Source organism: Ranitomeya variabilis, chromosome 6, assembly GCF_051348905.1.
Source record: "Ranitomeya variabilis isolate aRanVar5 chromosome 6, aRanVar5.hap1, whole genome shotgun sequence".
NCBI lineage: Eukaryota > Metazoa > Chordata > Amphibia > Anura > Dendrobatidae > Ranitomeya > Ranitomeya variabilis.
This window is the reverse complement of record NC_135237.1, coordinates 357,629,349-357,650,119: the sequence shown is the minus strand read 5'-3', so window position 1 is coordinate 357,650,119 and position 20,771 is coordinate 357,629,349.

Sequence of the window (20,771 nt, the reverse complement as noted above, 5' to 3'; positions counted from 1 at the left end):
CTGGGAATCAGAGGTCTGCTCCAGAGCTTCTGTGAATCCAGATGAGGAAATGATCTGCACTGATGCCCAGAATCTTTGTGAGTCGGATCCAGGCCCAGATGAAGAAGGTTCTGAGCATAATGTAGACCCTCGTTCCCAAACTGTAACTCCTGTTGGTGGAGACAATGAGGAAGATGATGATGAGACTGAGGTACCTGATTGGAACGAAAACTTGACTTTTTGGTCAGGGCAGGAAGAGGTTGGCTCTGAGGACGACAGGTGTGAGAACACACAGGATGATGATGACGAGGTTGTAGACCCCACTTACTGTCAACCCCCTGTCCGCCAGTCCATGAGGTCAGCAGAGGAGGTGGAGGAGGATGCTAGTGACGAGTTTGACAATGAGGTAACGGTGTGCCTTCCTGGACAGAGACGGAGTACTGGAAGTATGTCAACAACTGCATCCTCAACCCCAACTGTGCCTCTGAGCAGAAGTTGTGGTGGCTCTTTAGGTCGCATGGGCTCTAAGCCTTGCATAGCCTGGGCATTTTTTGACATCGCAAAGGATGACCCAACTCATGTTGTCTGTAAGATTTGTCAACAAAATCTCAGTAGAGGCCAAAAAATCACTAGCTTGAGTACTTCATGCATGAACCGTCACATGGATATGAGGCATAAGTTGCAGTGGGAAGCTCACTGTGCCACAATGCGGCCTAGTGGGCCAGGTCAACCACCGTCTGCCCCATCAAGTGCATCCACGTCCTCGACTTCATCCTCTGTGACTGTGGGGCCAGCAGTCACACATGGTTTTGGACACAGAAATTCTACCTCTTTACCCGCAACAGCCAGTGTGATTGGCAGGTCATCAGGACATTTGCAAGTGGAAACACCTGCTGGTGTTGAGCGCTCTCCGACATCGACACCACATTTTGATCAAGGCAACATAACATCTCCACCTGCACCTTCCTCACAGACCAGCAGTTTGCTGGGGACACCCTACTCAACTCCGTCTAAGCACGGCAGCCAGCCCTCAGTCCCTCAGATGTGGACAAGGAAATGACCATTTCCTCCTAGCCATGACAAAGCTAAGAGGTTGAATTTCTCTATCTGCAAAGCTGTTGGCTACAGAAATGCTGCCTTTCCACCTGGTGGACACAGAGAATTTTCGAGACCTTATGGCCATCTCAGTGCCCCAGCACCAGATGCCCAGTCGCCACTACTTCTCAAAGAAAGCTGTGCCTGCGCTACACCAGCATGTCGCACACGACATCACAGCTTCCTTGAGAAATTCTGTGTGTGACAGGGTGCATTTCACCACAGACACTTGGACGAGTAGACATGGACAGGGGCGTTACATGTTGGTGACTGGGCACTGGGAAACTACGGTGACATCAGGAGAAGGGGCTGCTGTCCAAGTCTTGCCGTCCCCACCAGTTGCTCATCGATCCTCTGCATCTAGAAGTTCCTCCACTGCTTCTGCCTTCTCAACCTCCTCTCGGTCCTCCACCTGCACCCAAAGCCTGTCTGGTAATGCCACCCGTGTTGTAACTGCGCAGAAGGACTCCTGCACACCTCCTCACTATGCTGTCACCAGGGCTCAATGGCATCAGGCAGTGTTTACATCGAACTGTCTGGGAAATGTGAGTCACACAGCTGAGGAGTTGTGGTCTGCTCTGGAGACCGAGTTCCATCAATGGTTGTCTCCACTCAACCTGCAGCTAGGGAAGGCTGTGTGCGACAATGCTGCAAACCTGGGTGCGGCCCTTCGCCGGGGCAATGTTACACACGTGCCTTGTATAGCTCACGTTTTGAACCTGGTTGTCCAGCAATTTTTATCCCACTAACCCGGACTAGATGGGCTTCTGCAGAGGGCACAGTCACTGTGTGCTCACTTCCGCCATTCGCATCCCGCAGCTCGACGACTTGCATCTCTACAGAAGTGGTTGGGCCTGCCAGTTCACCGGCTGAAATGCGATGTGCCCACATGGTGGAATTCAACTCTGCACATGTTGCAGCGACTGTGGCAGCACCGACGAGCCCTGGTGCAATACGTTATGATTAGTGTTGAGCGATACCGTCCGATACTTGAAAGTATCGGTATCGGAAAGTATCGGCCGATACCGGCAAAGTATCGGATCTAATCCGATACCGATACCCGATACCAATACAAGTCAATGGGACTCAAGTATCGGACCGTATTCCTGATGGTTCCCAGGGTCTGAAGGAGAGGAAACTCTCCTTCAGGCCCTGGGATCCATATTAATGTGTAAAATAAAGAATTAAAATAAAAAATATTGCTATACTCACCTCTCCGACGCAGCCTGGACCTCACCGAGGGAACCGGCAGCGTTCTTTGCTTAAAATGCGCGCTTTTACTTCCTTCCGTGACGTCACGGCTTGTGATTGGTTGCGTGCCGCCCATGTGGCCACGACGCGACCAATCACAGCAAGCCGTGACGTAATTTTCAGGTCCTCAATGCCTAATTCTAGGCATTCAGGAATTTAAAATTACGTTCCGGCTTGTGATTTGCCTATTTCTGCATTGAGGACCTGAAATTACGTCACGGCTTGCTGTGATTGGTCGCGTCGTGGTCACATGGGCGGCACGCAACCAATCACAAGCCGTGACGTAATTTTAAAAATGCGCGCGTCTCCTGCCTCCCGTGACATCACGGCTTGTGATTGGTCGCGTCGCCCATGTGACCGCGACGCGACCAATCACAAGCCGGAAGGTAATTTTAAATTCCTGAATGCCTAGAATTAGGCATTGAGGACCTGAAAATTACGTCACGGCTTGCTGTGATTGGTCGCGTCGCGGCCACATGGGTGGCACGCGACCAATCACAAGCCGTGACGTCAAGGAAGGAAGTAAAAGCGCGCATTTTAAGCAAAGAACGCTGCCGGTTCCCTCGGTGAGGTCCAGGCTGCGTCGGAGAGGTGAGTATAGCAATATTTTTTATTTTAATTCTTAATTTTACACATTAATGTTGTTTCGATACCGATACCCGATACCACAAAAGTATCGGATCTCGGTATCGGAATTCCGATACCCGCAAGTATCGGCCGATACCCGATACTTACGGTATCGGAATGCTCAACACTAGTTATGATGTATAGCCTGGGCCAACGAGATCAAGAGGTGGGGCAAATCACGCTGCAGGAGTGGTCTCAGATCAGGGACCTATGCACCCTTCCACACAGTTTTGAAATAGCAACAAAGATGTTTAGTGCTGACGATGCCATTATCAGCACAACCATTCTGGTGATTTACATGCTGGAGCATACCTTACACAGTGTCCGGAGTCAGGTGGTGGATCAAGAGGAGGAGGATGAACAGGAGGAGTCGTATGCGGAAGGGATCATATCTCCAAGGTCAAGAAGGTTGGCAGCACCAAGGCGGCTGGCATTGGAGGCTGGGAGAGAGGGATTACCGAGGGGGCATGGTAGCAGCCAAACTGTTGAGGAAGGTGCAGGAGGCGAGGAAGAAGTGGAGGACGAACTGGCGCTGGGCATGGAAGACTCATCAGATGAGGGAGACCTTGATCAAATTTCTGTTGTGCGAGGTTGGGGGGAGAGGGCAGACAAAGGAAGCATGATTCTCACCTCGCCACCACCAAGACAACAAGGACTTGGTCCTCCTGAATGCGCAAGACACATGAGTGCCTCTTTGCTGTACTACCTGCAACATGACCCTCGGATTGTCAGAATCCGAAGTAATGCCGACTACTGGGTTGCCACACTCTTAGATCCCCGGTACAAAAGCAAATTTGGTGAAATAATTCCTGCCATAGAAAGGGATTTACGCATGCAGGAGTATCAGCAGAGACTGTTACAGAATCTAACATCTGCTTTTCCACAAAACACCAGTGGTGCACGTAGTCAATCTCTGAGTTCTAACTTGCCAACCGTGGGACTATTGAGTCATCACTCTAACCGTAACAGTAATATCGTATCTGGTGGTAACAGCAATTTTTTCCAATCGTTTCAAGATTTTTTTAGACCATCCTTTGCAAGGCCACAGGAGACAAGAAGTCTGACGCACAGCCAATGCCTAGAGAGGATGGTACAAGAGTATCTCCTAGTTAACATCGATGCCATGAATGTGAAACTGGACCCTTGCTCATTTTGGGCTTCCAATCTTAAAAAATGGCCTGAGCTCACCACTCACGCCTTAGAGATCTTGTCGTGTCCCGCAGCCAGCGTTCTCTCTGAATGTGTGTTCAGCGCTGCTGGTGGTGTGCTGACAGATAAGCGCACGCGGCTGTCCAGTGACAATGTAGACAGACTAACGTTCATCAAGATGAACAAATCCTTGATCCGCAAGGACTTTTCTACCCCTGTGTCATCTTGGGGAGACTAAAAGCTTGATGATTTTTGAAAATCACCTCACCAACCGTTTTAAAAAACTCTGGCGAAATTGATGCCACTTAAGTGGTTTCTGTGGCTGAATTTTTTGAAGAAATGGAGACTCTTTTATTTAGTCCCCTTGCTGAGTTTTACATGACGTTGCCATCGTCAAATCCAGGTGGGTGGGGTCATCTGCAGAGTTGTTTACTCATACTATGGCCTGGGAATCAGAGGTCTGCTCCAAAGCTTCAGTGTCTGCCAGTCAGCAGAGTAGCCCAGCCACCCACCGCCTGTTTACCTAAGTACTATTTTTAACAGCATCTGGCCCAGGAAATCCTTTTGGGCCTAGTAGAATTTAGTGCTACTCAGCAGCGTACCACACCCATGAAGCAAGCTACACCGCCTGTTTACCTAACTATTTTGTAAGGGCATCTAGCCCGGGAAATCCTTTTGGGCCTAGTAGAATTTAGTGCTACTCAGCAGTGTACCCCACCCATGAAGCAAGCTACACCGCCTGTTTACCTAAGAACTATTTTTAACGGCATCTGGCCCAGGAAATCCTTTTGGGCCTAGTAGAACTTGGTGCTACTCAGCAGTGTACCCCACCCATGAAGCAAGCTACACCTCCTGTTTACCTAACTACTATTTTGTAACGGCATCTAGCCCAGGAAATCCTTTTGGGCCTAGTAGAATTTAGTGCTACTCAGCAGCGTACCCCAACCATGAAGCAAGCTACACCGCCTGTTGATCTAATTACTAATTTTTAACTGCATCTAGCCCAGGAAATCGTTTTGTACCTAATAGCATTTTGTGCTACTCAGCACAGTACCCCACCCATGAAGCAAGTTACGCCACCTGTTTACCTAAGTACTATTTTTTAACGGCATCTGGCCCAGGAAATCCTTTTGGGCCTAGTAGAATTTAGTGCTACTCAGCAGCGTACCTCACCCATGAAGCAAGCTACACCGCCTGTTTACCTAAGTACTATTTTTAACGGCATCTGGCCCAGGAAATCCTTTTAGGCCTACTAGAATTTGGTGCTACTCAGCAGTGTACCCTACCCATGAAGCAAGCTACACCACCTGTTTACCTAACTACTATTTTGTAACGGCATCCGGCCCAGGAAATCCTTTTGGGCCTAGTAGAATTTAGTGCTACTCAGCAGCGTACCCCACCCATGAAGCAAGCTACACCGCCTGTTGATCTAATTACTAATTTTTAACTGCATCTAGCCCAGGAAATCATTTTGTACCTAATAGCATTTTGTGCTACTCAGCACAGTACCCCACCCATGAAGCAAGTTACGCCGCCTGTTTACCTAAGTACTATTTTTTAACGGCATCTGGCCCAGGAAATCCTTTTGGGTCTAGTAGAATTTGGTGTTACTCAGCAGCGTACCCCACCCATGAAGCAAGCTACACCGCCTGTTTACCTAACTACTATTTTGTAACGGCATCTAGCCCAGGAAATCCTTTTGGGCCTAGTAGAATTTACTGCTACTCAGCAACGTACCCCACCCATGAAGAAAGCTACACCGCCTGTTTACCTAACTTTTATTTTGTAACGGCATCTAGCCCAGGAAATCCTTTTGGGCCTAGTAGAATTTAGTGCTACTCAGCAGCATACCCCACCCATGAAGAAAGCTACACCGCCTGTTTACCTAAGTAGTATTTTGTAACGGCATCCGGCCCAGGAAATCCTTTTGGGCCTACTAGCAATTTCTGCTACACAGCAGAGTACCCCACCCATGAAGCAAGCTACACTGCCTTCTTTCTTTCTCAATCTAACCCCTAGGCTCTGTGGTGTCCACTCTCCCTCCAGCTCTCTCCTTCTCACAGGTGGACTACCGCGTGTTTTCACACTGTGGTGAATCTTTTGGGCCCAGGCATAAGAAGTCGTCGAGGTAATGGATAATATGTGCCGCCTTACAAACGTCCATGATGACACATTCGAGGAAGCAACTAAACGCCTCAAATAGTCAGCAGGATATGGAGCACCCCATGGGCAAACAGCGATCTATGTAGTATGCTCCTTCACAGAAGCAGCCCAATGGGAGGACACTATTCGGAGGCACAGGTAGTAACCGGAATGCCCCCTCAATGTCTGTTTTGGCCATTAGGGTGCCCCTTATCAACTTCTTGACCCGCCCGATTGCCTCGTCAAAGGAGGTACAGTACATAGTACTGTACTTGGTTCCGCGTCGATGTTGTCGTTTACTGACCTGCCCCTTGGATATGACAAATTGTGGATTAGTCTGAATGTATTGGGTTCATTTTTTGGCACAACTCTCAACGGGGGTACCACTACGTCTTCTAAGGAAAGTGTTCTGAATGGACCCGCCGCCATTCTACCTAAAGATATTTCTTTTTTTCTTTTTTTTGTCAAGACGTCTGGGTGTTGGTAGAGTGAGTTTAGATTTTTACTCCAGCCTTTCTTGATTTTAGAAGGGCATGACATGCCTATATCTGTGTCTCCTCCTCCTTTTACTCCTCCACCTCTTTTCTTTTTGCATGACTATATGTAGTTGTGACTTTTCCATGTGTTTGTTGTGTCTTCTGAGCAGTTTGCCAGCTTTTGGACACCTTTTAAGGTGTTTTTTATGTGTTTTCCATGTGTTTGCATGTGTTTGTGTTTGCCTGCCATTGGTTTCAATGGGGTTCAAAGGTGTTCGTCGCAAGTTCGACGAACAGTTCGTCGAACATGTCCCTGTTTGGCGTACCGAACCGAACCCGAACACTAGGGAGGTGGCTCATCTCTAGTCTTGAGTGATAATGGTGCAAACCTTGTAGCGCCCCTAAGCTGAGACAACCTCACACACGTGCCTTGCATTGCTCACGTGCTCAACCTGGTGAGACACAAATCTCTCCGCCACTATCCCGGCCTGGATGCACTGCTGCAGAATGCACGGTTGCTGTGTGTTCACTTCCGATGATCGCACCCCACACGTTATCGACTTCCATTACTACAGAGGTATTTCATCCTACCAGTTAACCGTTTGATTAGCAATGTTCCGACATGGTGGAATTTCACTTTGCACATGGTGCATCGTCTGTGGCAGCAGAGACGAGCCTGGTTCAGTATGTCCTTTTGCATTGCTTGGGCCAATATAGCACAGACGAGGTGCAAATCACGCTTGCGGAGTGGGTACAGATGAAGGACTTCTGCACCCTTCTACACAGTTTTGAAATTGTCACTAAGATGGTTAGTGCTGATGATGCTCTCATTAGCATCACTATTCCGGGTCATCTACATGCTGCACACTTTGTATAGTCTGCGTGAGGAGGTGATGGTCTCAGAGTAAGGCCGGGATCACACATACGTGAGATATGGCCGAGTCTCGCAGGTGAAATCTAGAGATGAGCGGTGTTCGAGTCGAACTGTTCACCAATTTCAAATTCGAGCTGTTTTGAGCGGTGTTCAAGTCGTTCGTCGAACTTGAACAATTTGCTTAAAATTCGGCTGTTCGAGTTTCTGTTCGATAACTGTTCATTCACCAAAAGCCTAACTTGATTTGCACATTAAAACTTTTATCATTGTTAATAGACTGTTTCAGTGTATAGTGGGTGGGGGGGGGCAGGGGATAGATCTGCGCTGAAATAATGCCGATCTCCATTTTTTCTTTCCCGCATTTACAGTGGGGCGGTGCACTCTCTCAGCCTATCAGCAGTGAACACACACACAGCAATGTGCATGTGATGCACACAAGCAAGGGCATGTGTCATTGGCTGTGTATGTCACATGTCCTTGCCCTATAAGAACCAGCGATTTGCCCCGTTGCCACCATTTCTTCACTGCTGCAGCTTAGTGTTAGATGGCACCGCTGCTGCTGTGGGCGCTATAGAGTATAAGAGTGTGAATTGCGAGCGAATTGTCAGAGAGATAGGTTTAGGGAGTCGGGAGGAGTCGGGACTAGTTGCAATATCATTTCAGGGTAGATTACAGCAGTTCCTAGCACTTTTTGCCAGGCAGGTCTGTTCCAGTGCTGTGCAAGTGTTTGTCACAGCATTTGGCGTAATCTAGCTCAGCCAATCATTTTGGGCTAGTATAGTAGCATTGTCTGATAATCGTCTGAGTAGCCCACCTGTGAAGCTAGCTACACCGCCTGTGTATCTAAATTTTTACTGCATCTAACCCAGTAAATAGTTTTGGGCCTAGGAGCAGTGTCTGCACGCCTGTGTATCTACATTTTTACTGCATCTAACCCAGTAAATAGTTTTGGGCCTAGGAGCAGTGTCTGCACACCTTTTGAGAATTTGGTGCTACTCAGCAGAGTACCCCACCTATGAAGCAAGCTACACCGCCTGTTTACCCAATTACTATTTTTAACGGCATCTAGCCTAGGAAATCCTTTTGGGCCTAGTAGCAATTTCTGCTACTCAGCAGAGTACCCCACCCATGAAGCAAGCTACACTGCCTGTTGATCTAATTACTAATTTTTAACTGCATCTAGCCCAGGAAATCGTTTTGTACCTAGTAGCATTTTGTGCTACTCAGCAGACTACTTCACCCATGAAGCAAGCTACACTGCCTGTTTGCCTAAGTACTATTTTTTAATGGCATCTAGCCCAGGAAATCCTTTTGGGCCTAGTAGAATTTGGTGCTACTCAGCAGCGTACTTCACCCATGAAGCAAGCTACACCACCTGTTTACCTAACACAACACAAAGAAAGGATGATACTAGGTCGAAGAATACTGAATCAAAATATAGCCACTTTATTAATAATTTATAAGAAACAGAGACAACAAGTGCAGGAAAGGTGATATACAAAAGCGACATCCGTGAGGATGCTGTAAAAATAGCAAGAGGCACGTGCCCAGGAGATAAAAGTCACCAAAAATCATGAGATGCTAATATATATATATATATATATATATATATATATATATATAAATTATTAATTGCCCAAAGATGTACCAGAAAGATGAAAAAACTATATAATAGCTTAGTGACAAACAATTTTCACTGCATGTGGGGTTAGAAGGAAATACCCAAGTGCCATAAACCACAGTCCCCCAGGAAGCTGCATTCAGCAAATCAATCCACGATGTCATAGTGACAATGATACAAGAGACTAGTGGTAAAGAACGGTGCCATAAATCGGACCGTAATATAATATTATCAACCGCACTATTTACCCACCACGATGCAGATAGTCACTCCTTGAAACGCGCCTCCGCCCCAACGCGTGTTTCGGAAAAACAACCTTCGTCAGGGGGCATTAGAGACATAGTGACGAGTGATTTAAAAAGGATTGACCCTGGAAATGTATTGCGTATAGGCTCCGGAAGCTGTAGCACGCCGTCATGGCAACCACAACGCCGGCGAGCTCCCAGAACAGCGGAAGGAGGAGAGAAACCACGGGGGCCCCACGTGATCGCAGACCATCCAACCACAATCCCAGAAGTGCGCAGGTACAGAGGAGCAAGAGGACGTGCACAGCAACACAGTTACAACATACCAAATGCCTAGAATGAATGAAACAAAGTCTATTGAAGACCCAGGTAATCTCATGGTAGGTAAGCTTGATAGAAGGAAATCATGATGTAATGCCTTCAAAATGGTGTCCAACATCGGAGTCAAGTTAAAACGAAGATAATAATATAAAATAAGAGTTAAAAACAATACAACAACCTCAAAGCGACGCCATGACATCAGCAGGAACCAATAATCACAAAAAAGGGGCATAACTAATATTATCATTCAGTCCCGCTGAGTGGACTGTGCTCAATATCCAGATCCACCTCGATTCTATCCGGGCTAGACGTTGGAAAGTACCCCCACCACGGATCCCCACCTCTAATAGATCAATACCCCTTGCCCTGAGGAGACTGGCATCACAATTGTGGAATCTCTTAAAGTGACGGGGCAATGTTTTCAATGTAGAGATGTCCTCCACCGTGGCCACTGCGTCAATGCCCAAAACATGCTCTCTAATACATGTCTTAAGTTGACGTGTAGTCATCCAGACATACATTTTATTACACGGACATGTCGCCATATTGATAACACTCCTACTAGTACACGTAATCCTTTTCCTAATAGTGAATTGGCGGGATCCATCAGAATTGAAAAAGACCCCAATCCGCTCAATGTTTGGGACACGACACAGCGGCCACATGGAAAGCATCCCACCTGAACCGCCACAGAATCCAAAAAAGTGTTCACTCGCTCCCCTGTATAATGACTATGGACTAGAATGTCCCTCAAATTCCTGAACCGTCTGACCATGATGCCAGCCTTCTCAGGGAGATATTGCAAAATAATTGGGCCGGCCCTTAGAACATGCCAGGACTTTGCCAAAATCTTTTTCATGAGTGGGAATTGGGAGTGGTAGTTGGTCACAAAACGGACAACACCATGTTCTTGCTTGATTTTGGTCTCATACAATAATGAATGTCTGGATGTAGATTTAGCCCTATTGAAAGCTTTTTTAATACTACGGTTGCTATATCCACGAGCAGTCAGTCTTTTCTTCAGGTTCTCTGCCTGAATACAGAAGTCAGCCTCAGTAGAACATAGTCTACCAAGGTGGAGGAACTGTCCAGTTGGAATGGCTTGGATGACATGGCCAGGATGGGAGGAGGAGGCATGCAACAGCAAATTTGTGGATGTGGGTTTCCGATAAATAACCATCTGCCGCTCACCATGGACATCCCGTTTTAATGTAACATCTAAAAATTCAATGGTATCTCTATCAAATTTATAGGTTAAAGCTATGTTACGTTCGTTATCATTTAGTGATGCCATGAAGTCCTGCAGACTTTCAGTAGATCCCTGCCAGATCAAAATGTCATCAATGTACCACGTCCAAGAAAGGAAGCGGCATATTGACCCCGGATGATCCGGCAGGGAGAGGTCCCTCTCACACAGCCCCAGGATCAGTTTAGCATAAGCAGGGGCAAAAGGAGCCCCCATAGCTGTTCCCTGTAGCTGCAGGAAGAAGGACCCCTTAAAAACAAAAAAATTATGTGTTAATGAAAATTCCAGTAGTTTATAAATCAAATCCTTAATTTCCCCAGGCAGGTTTGATGTACCCAAGAAAAACTCAATGGCCCGAAGACCGTCCTGATGCCGGATGCTAGTATATAATGATTCGACATCTGCTGTCATTAGTATCTCATCCTCCTCCAGATGTATACCATCTATTCTCCTTAGAAGCTCTCTAGTATCCTTAAGAAATGAAGGCAATCCTTCAACCAAAGGCCGTAGTTTTGAATCAATCCATTGATTGACCTTTTCAAGGTAGTTGCCCCTCCCAGAGATTATTGGACGGCCAGGAGGCACCTACATGTCCTTATGAACCTTAGGTAGAAGGTAAAAAGTCGGGATAGTAGGTTCAACAACAATCAGTGCCGATGCCAATTCTCTGGTAATCGTCCCCACCTCCATAGCATTTTAATGATGTTAGCTAGTTGTTGAGAAAAAGCGGACAAGGGGTTAAACGTGTGTATTTTATAGCATGTGTGGTTGTTAAGTTGACGATAAGCTTCCCTTTCATAAAGGGTCTTCGGCCAAACAACTATATTTCCCCCCTTGTCCGCTGGTCTAAATACTATATCAGTAAGATTCTGCAGGACATGCAGACGCCCCCTCTCCTCCCTCGTAAGATTGTCCCTATAGATATGTCGAGGGATCTCAAGAAATTCTTTTGTCACTATCTGTACAAAAAGATCAACACTTGGGCAGGTAGAGAGGGGAGGGAATTTCTTAGACTTAGGGTACCGTCACACAGTGGCATTTTCATCGCTACGACGGCACGATTCGTGACGTTCTAGCGATATAGTTATGATCTCGCAGTGTCTGACACGCAGCAGCGATCAGGGACCCTGCTGAGAATCGTACGTCGTAGCAGATCGTTTGAAACTTTCTTTCGTCGCTGGATCTCCCGCTGTCATCGCTGGATCGTTGTGTGTGACAGCGATCCAGCGATGCGTTCGCTTGTAACCAGGGTAAACATCGGGTTACTAAGCGCAGGGCCGCGCTTAGTAACCTGATGTTTACCGTGGTTACCAGCGTAAAAGTAAAAAAAAACAAACCGTACATACTCACCATCTGATGTCCGTCAGGTCCCTTGCCGTCTGCTTCCCGCTCTGACTGTCTGCCGGCCGGAAAGTGAGAGCAGATCACAGCGGTGACGTCGCCGCTGTGATCTGCTTTCACTTTACGGCGGCACTCAGTCAGCGGGAAGCAGACGGCAAGGGACCTGACGGACATCAGATGGTGAGTATGTACGTTTTTTTTTTTTTTACTTTTACGCTGGTAACCACGGTAAACATCGGGTTACTAAGCGCGGCCCTGCGCTTAGTAACCCGATGTTTACCCTGGTTACCAGCGAACCTCGGCATTGTTGGTCGCTGGAGAGCGGTCTGTGTGACAGCTCCCCAGCGACCACACAACGACTTACCAACGATCACGGCCAGGTCGTATCGCAGGTCGTGATCGTTGGTAAATCGTATAGTGAGACGGTACCCTTAGGGCGAATGGAGGTTGGAATCCTACCTCCTTCAGGAGTGTTATGTTCGACAGCCAATTCCTCCAATGTACGCAAAGCTATCTGTTCTTCCTTTGTAGGGAATAACACAGCCAGATTACCATCAAAAAATTTTTTTTTTAAAACCAATGATCTAGCAAACAGATGGAGATCTTTAACAGCCTCAAACACATCAAAAGGTGCTGCAGGTGAAAAGGAGAGACCTTTTTCTAATAATGTCAAATCAATATCTGTAAAATTATGTGTGCTCAAATTAATTACCTTATTATTACGTTTTCTGGGCTCTGAAGGGTAATCATCACGTCTGTATGGGTGAAATGTAAAATCTCTTTGATTCCGTGCTGCCATTCCTGACCTAGTGGTCATTGAAGAGCCCGATCTATCCGAGATATCACTGACAGATGAGATTGACGTTTGTGATGGTATACATCTTGTCTGATCGCCCTGCTGTCTACCCTTTTTCCAAAGATAGACTCGATTGCTATCATAATCATGGCGATCCCTATTTAATTTGGTGGATTGAGTTTCCTGAATTTTCTTAACAACACTTTCAAGAGTTTTATCCATTTGGCCATTAAATGTACTAATTTGTTCCATAGTACCACAGGATTTTAGTTCTTCTTCTGCTATTTTGATAGATGCATCAAGCTGTGCAATCACTCCCTTATTATAATCACTCAGCAATTTCATCAATGTATTAGAACAGCTGTTGCATGCATCCTCCCAACCAGCCACCAAAGCCACATTGTCCACGGGGAACGTGGGTATTACCCTGACACGCGACCCTCTTGGTATCATTTTTCTGGCTAAATATTTATCCAAGAAGGTGCAATTCCACCATAATTTAGTCCGTTTAACCACCATATTTTGTAGGGTTGATACTTGGTCATCCCATTTGCGATCACTGGTCCACTAAGAGATGGAACCATCACCTCCAAACACTTGGTCTATATGAGAGAGCCAGGCTATTTCCTTAGCCTTGAAGTCCATGCCTATAAGACAATCTGTGCAAAACACAGTAAAAATTAAATAACAACTTACCGTATTTTTCGGACTATAAGACGTACCGTACCATAAGACGCACCCCAAATTTGGGGTGAAAATTGCAGAAAAAAAGATTTTTTATAAGATGGGGGTCTGTCTTATTGTCCGAATTTAAGATCTCTTACCTGAGGGCAGGCAGTGGCAGAGCAGGGTCACAGGAAGCATGGTGGTGGCAGAGATGAGGTGATGCTGAGGTACGGTGGGCGGAACGTCGTGCACCTGAGCAGGGTCCCATCCTGCTTAGGTGGGCGATGCCATGGCCTGGTGTCCATGGGGAGGTTGTGACAGTGCTGTGGCAGCGGCAGATGTGCGGTCACTTCCTCAGGTGGTGGCGGCCAGGGTCCCTTCCACATTTGAGGTGACGCCGCGGCTCGTATTGAAGGAGAGCAGCAGAGCTGGGTGAGTCACGGTTTTCCCGGTGGCGGCGGCCATCTTCCTGAGGCCGTGCATGTGCAGATTCAGTACTCTGCTTCCTAGGGCTTCAGGAAAATGGCCGCGGGAGTCCGCGCGTGCGCAGACGGAGATCGCGGCGGCCATTTTCCTGAAGCCGAGATCTCAATCTGCGAACACGGCTTCAGGAAAATGGCCACTGCGATCTCAATCTGCGCCCCACGGCCATTTTCCTGAAGCCCCAGGAAGCAGAAATCTCAATCTGCACACGCGCCGCCTCAGGAAGATGGCCGCCGCCACCGGAAAAGCCGAAAACTCACCCAGCTCTGCTGCTCTCCTTCAATACCGGGCCACGGCGTCACCGCAAATGTGTAAGGGACCCTGCTCACGCCATACCACTCACCGCGCCACATCATCCCCGCTCCTCTGTCGCCGCCACAATGCCGGTAAGCCTGCATTCCAACTATAAGACGCACCCCCCATTTTCCTCACAATTTTTTTGGGGAAAAAATGCGTCTTATAGTCGGAAAAATACGGTATATGGTGAATTTGCATGGTAACCAATAATCAATCAGCAATCTGTACCCCTAGATCTAGAGGACATGAAGACCCATCATCAGATTCATATCACAACAACACAAAGAAAGGATGATACTAGGTCGAAGAATACTGTATCAAAATATAACCACTTTATTAATAATTTATAAGAAACAGAGACAACAAGTGCAGGAAAGGTGATATACAAAAGCGACATCCGTGAGGATGCTGTAAAAATAGCAAGAGGCACGTGCCCAGGAGATAAAAGTCACCAAAAAATCATTAGATGCTAATATATATGTATATTACTTATTAATTGCCCAAAGATGTACCAGAAAGATAAAAAAACTATATAATAGCTTAGTGACAAACAATTTTCACTGCATGTGGGGTTAGAAGGAAATACCCAAGTGCCATAAACCACAGTCCCCCAGGAAGCTGCATTCAGCCAATCAATCCACGATGTCATAGTGACAATGATACAAGAGACTAGTGGTAAAGAACAGTGCCATAAATCGGACCGTAATATAATATAATCGACCGCACTATTTACCCACCACGATGCAGATAGTCACTCCTGGGAACACGCCTCTGCCCCAACGCGCGTTTCGGAAAAACAACCTTCGTCAGGGGGCATTAGAGACATAGTGACGAGTGATTTAAAAAGGATTGACCCTGGAAATGTATTGCGTATAGGCTCCGGAAGCTGTAGCACGCCGTCATGGCAACCACAACGCCGGCGAGCTCCCAGAACAGCGGAAGGAGGAGAGAAACCACGGGGGCCCCACGTGATCGCAGACCATCCAACCACCGCCTGTTTACCTAAGTAATATTTTTTAACGGCATCTGGTCCAGGAAATCCTTTTGGGCATAGTAGCAATTTCTGCTACTCAGCAGAGTACCCCACCCGTGAAGCAAGCTACTCCGCCTTCTTCCTTTCTCAATCCAACACCTCAGCTCTGGGGTGTCCACTCTCCCTCCAGCTCTCTCCTTCTCACAGGTGGACTACCGCGTGTATTCACACTGTGGCAAGTCTTTTGGGCCCAGGCATAAGAAGTCATTGAGGTAATGGATAATATGCACCGCCTTACAAACCTCCATGACGACACATTCGAGGAAGCAACTAAATGCCTCAAATAGTCAGCAGGATATGGAGCACCCCATGGGCAAACAGCGATCTATGTAGTATGCTCCTTCACAGAAGCAGCCCAATGGGAAGACACTATTCGGAGGCACAGGTAGTAACCGGAACGCCCCCTCAATCTCTGTTTTGCCCCTTCCCAACATCTTGACCCACCTGATTGCCTCGTCAAAGGAGGTACAGTACATAGTACTGTACTTGGTTCCACGTCAATGTTGTTGTTTACTGACCTGCCCCTTGGATATAACAAATGGTGTATTAGTCTGAATGCATTGGGTTCCTTTTTTGGCACAACTCCCAACGGGGGTACCACTATGTCTTCTAAGGAAAGTGTTCTGAATGGACCCGCCGCCATTCTACCTAAAGATATTTATTTTTTAATTTTTTTTGTCACGACGTCTGGCTGTTGGTAATGTGATTTTAGATTTTTACTCCAGCCTTTCTTGATTTTAGAAGGGCATGAAATGCCTATATCTGTGTCTCCTCCTCCTTTTACTCCTCCACATGTTTGCCGGCAGTCAGGACATCTTGCCTCCAAGTGTCCTCAGCGGTCGGGGAAACGTCAGCATCTAGTGGCAGTAGGAGGAGGTACACTAGACACGGCAACGTTTGCCTCAAAGTTGTCCTTCAAGGGGACAATTACCTTTGGCCCATCTACTCTTATGGTAGAGCTATGCGTGGACTCTGGGGCGAAGGGTAATTTTATGTCATCCGCTTTTGCCCAGCATCACACAATACCCCTGGTTATGCTCACCAAACCAGTAACCGTTCGAGTGGTAAATGGGTCGACACTACCCTCTCAGATTACCCACCAAACTAATCCTATCACCCTTTCTGTGTCTCCATCACATCATTATATTATCTCCCTATTAGTCATTCCTGAGGGAATTGATGAGGTCCTGTTGGGGATACCATGGCTATGCTACCATTCTCCTCATATAGAGTGGTCCTCAGGGAGAATTTTGGGATGGAGTAAATCCTGCGAGGGTAGATGTCAGAGGGAGTACGTTCAGGTTGCTACAACACAGGTACCCGCAGATCTTTCCTCTCTCCCCAAACACTATTGGCCCTATGCAGATGTGTTCTCCAAAAGGGCTGAGGAGGCCCTTCTGCCTCACCGTCCCTATGACTGTCCTATTGACCTCTTGCCTTGTGGTGAGCCTCCCCGGGGTCGAGTTTACCCGTTATCTCTCCCGGAGACAGAGGCAATGTCTCAGTACATCCAAGAGAATCTGGCAAGAGGATTCATTAGGAAGTCAGTGTCACCTGCAGGGGCAGGGTTCTTCTTAGTACAGAAGAAGACAGGAGACTTACGTCCATGCATAGATTACAGGGGTCTTAACGCTATCACCGTTAAGAACAAGCACCCATTACCCCTGGTTTCTGAGCTTTTTGATAGGCTACGGGGAGCAAGGGTATTTACAAAATTAGATCTGCGGGGTGCCTACAACCTGATTCGCATCCGTGAGGGGGACGAATGGAAGAAGGCTCTTAACACCAGGGATGGGCATTATGAGTATCTAGTGATGCCCTTCGGGCTCTGTAATGCGCCAGCTGTTTTCCAAGACTTTGTGAATGACATTTTCCGGGATATGCTCACCACCTCGGTCATAGTCTATCTGGATGATATTCTCATCTACTCTCCAGATATTGACTCCCATCGGAGAGATGTTCGCAAAGTTTTCGACCTCTTACGGGCAAACTCCCTCTATGCCAAGTTGGAGAAGTGTGTGTTTGAGCAGGAGTCCTTGCCTTTCCTTGGTTATATCATCTCTGCCCAGGGTTTGGCTATGGATCCTGCCAAGCTACAGGCTGTGATGGACTGGCAGGAACCCCATTCTCTTAAAGCGGTGCAGCACTTTATGGGGTTCATTAATTACTATCGCCAGTTCATTCCACACTTCTCAACTTTGGTAGCTCCCTTGGTTGCCCTCACCAAGAAGGGAGCAAATCCCAAGTTGTGGTCAGAGGAGGTCTCCAAGGCCTTTCTCTCGATTAAGTCACACTTCGCTAGCGCTCCCATCCTACATCGCCCCTATGTAGATAATCCATTTATCATGGAGGTGGATGCCTCATCCGTTGGTGCTGAAGCAGTCCTTTTCCAAAAGGATGCTCAAGGTCGGAAGCATCCTTGCTTCTTTTTCTCCAAGACCTTCACACCAGCGGAGAGGAATTATTCCATTGGGGACAGGGAGTTGATAGCCATGAAGTTGGCTTTTTCAGAGTGGAGACACCTCTTGTAGGGAGCTCGCTTTCCCTTCCAAGTGTTCACTGACCACAAGAACTTGGTGTATATACAGACGGCCCAGCGGCTGAATTCTCGCCAGGCTAGATGGTCCCTGTTCTTCTCCCGGTTCCATTTTACTCTTCATTTTCTCTCCGGGGAGAAGAACATTCATGCCGACGCTCTCTCCCGCTCCGTAGTGTCATCTGAGGAGGAGGAGGAGAAGCCTCGGCTTATTGTCCCTTCTGAGAGCCTGAGAACTGTGGCTCCAGTTTCGCTAGAGTCCGTGCCCCCGGGCAAGACTTTCGTACCAGCGAATTTGCGACCAGAGGTTCTCGCTTGGGCTCACTTGTCCAGAGTGGGTGGACATTTTGGGACCAAGAGGACATCTGAGCTTTTGGCGAGGACGTACTGGTGGCCGCATATGGCTCGTGACATTGGGGACTATATTCGGGCGTGTGTCTCCTGCACCCAGAATCGGTCTCCTTGGCAACGGCCTGCTGGGTTACTTTACCCCATGCCAGTGGCAGACAGGCCCTGGGAAATAGTCGGGATGGACTTCATGGTGGGCTTACCCAAGTCTCGTAGCTGCACCATTATCTGGGTAGTCACCGATCATTTTTCTAAGATGGTGCATTTGGTGCATTTGGTGCTGCTTCCACGGTTACCTTCTTCACGGGCCTTGGCGGCGTTGTTCATTAAACATATTTTCTGCTTACATGGAATGCCTGATAAAATTGTCAGCAACCGGGGCCCCCAGTTTGCGTCTCGGTTTTGGAGAGAGCTCTGCCGTTTACTCAGCATAGAGCTGAATCTCTCCTCTGCATATCATCCCGAGACGAATGGGTTGGTAGAGAGAATCAACCAGACTCTGGTGACATACTTGCGACATTTTGTCTCTGCTAGGCAGGATGACTGGGCATCTTTGCTACCTTGGGCGGAATTTGCCTTGAACAATGCCGTAGCCGATTCCACTGGTCAGACTCCTTTTCTCCTCAATTAAGGCCAGCATCCGCGTTTCCCAGTGCCCATGCCCGTGTCATCCACCGATTCTAGGGTGGCAGACTGGGCGGTGGAGGCACGTGACATCTGGGATCGCATACAGGATGCCATCCGGGCCTCCAAGGAGAGAATGAGGGTTTCGGCCGATACACCGGCGTCCCGCTCCGACCTTTGCTCCTGGCGACTTAGTGTGGCTCTCCGCCCGTAACATCAGGCTGTGAGTTGAGTCCACTAAGTTTGCACCTCGCTACATTGGCCCGTTCAAGGTTCTGGAACAGGTCAACCCTGTGGTCTACCGTTTCGCTATTCCTCTATGCCTTGGTATCACCGATACTTTTCACGTTTCCCTCTTAAAGCCCGTTCATTTGTCCCGGTTTTCTGAGTCATCTGCCGGGACATCGGGTTCATCCATGGATGAGTTTGAGGTGAATGCTATCGTGGGGTGCAAGGTGGTACGTGGCAAGAAATTTTATCTGGTGGATTGGACGGGTCACGGTCCAGAGGATAGAACCTGGAATCCTGTGGAGCACATTCGGGCTCCGCTGCTCATTGCAGCTTTTGAGCGTAGCGAGGCTCAAGGAGAGGGGGGCCCTAGGAGGGGGGTAATGTTCGGAGTCGAGTTTCCTCTGCTGCACAGGGGGAATCTCGATCCGTGTCTGCTGCGGTCTCCCATTCTCCATTGGCCGCGGTGGAGTCTGCTCAGCGGAGACGTCGGTCCTGGCATCTCACTGGGACTGATTCTGTGCAAAGGGTTACTGCTGCCTCTCCAGGCTCTTCTATTGTACCCTGCACTGATCTGCGGTGAGCAGGCTTTTCTGGGACTAAGTCCTGCTTTGCACATACTGAGCATGCCCAGGGTAAGATCTCTCAGTGGAGATCAAGGGTCACATGCTCAGGTACTGCAGCCAAATCTATTGGTTCTTCTAGGAAGGTCCTGAAGGTACGCAGTCTCTGTAGCAGTCTCTCATTGGTCCTTTTAGGAAGGTCCTTTATGTGCTGCAGCTATTTAAGGCTCTCGTGGCTGCACGGCCATGCGCTAGTATCTTCCAAAGTTACGTGCTTTGCGCCACTGTGGTCATGTGTTTGAATGTGTTCAGGGACCCGGCTGAAATAAGCCCCTAGAATGCTGGCACCTCCGGCGAGGAGATTGTGTTTGAGTGTATTCAGGGACCTGGCTGAAATAAGCCCCTAGAATGCTGGCACCTCCGTCGAGGAGTGTTGTGTGCATGCATGACCACTGACTGCTCTCATCTGGGTAGTTAGCCTGTGGCTCTGTCGGTCTAACAGGGCACAGAGCTTTGCTTTCATGGCCGCTCTGTGAAGCTAACAGAGCTGGTTCATACCGCCATATTGAGCCGCCATTCACTTAGCAGCAGGTTCTTTCCTGCACGGTGGATCCCGGGTTTCGAACGCACCAATCCCATCAATAAATATATTCAGTGCATTCCGCAAACCCTAACAGAGTGTGACTAGGAAACTTAAAAAAATTGAGCTGTTGCATGAGGTATCTGGGCTCCCAGCAAAAAAGGCTAACACCACTCCCATAGCCACCACATCTTAATTGAATCTTTAATTCCTTGCTCTAAATGCTGTCTCAGACCCTGACACCTCATGC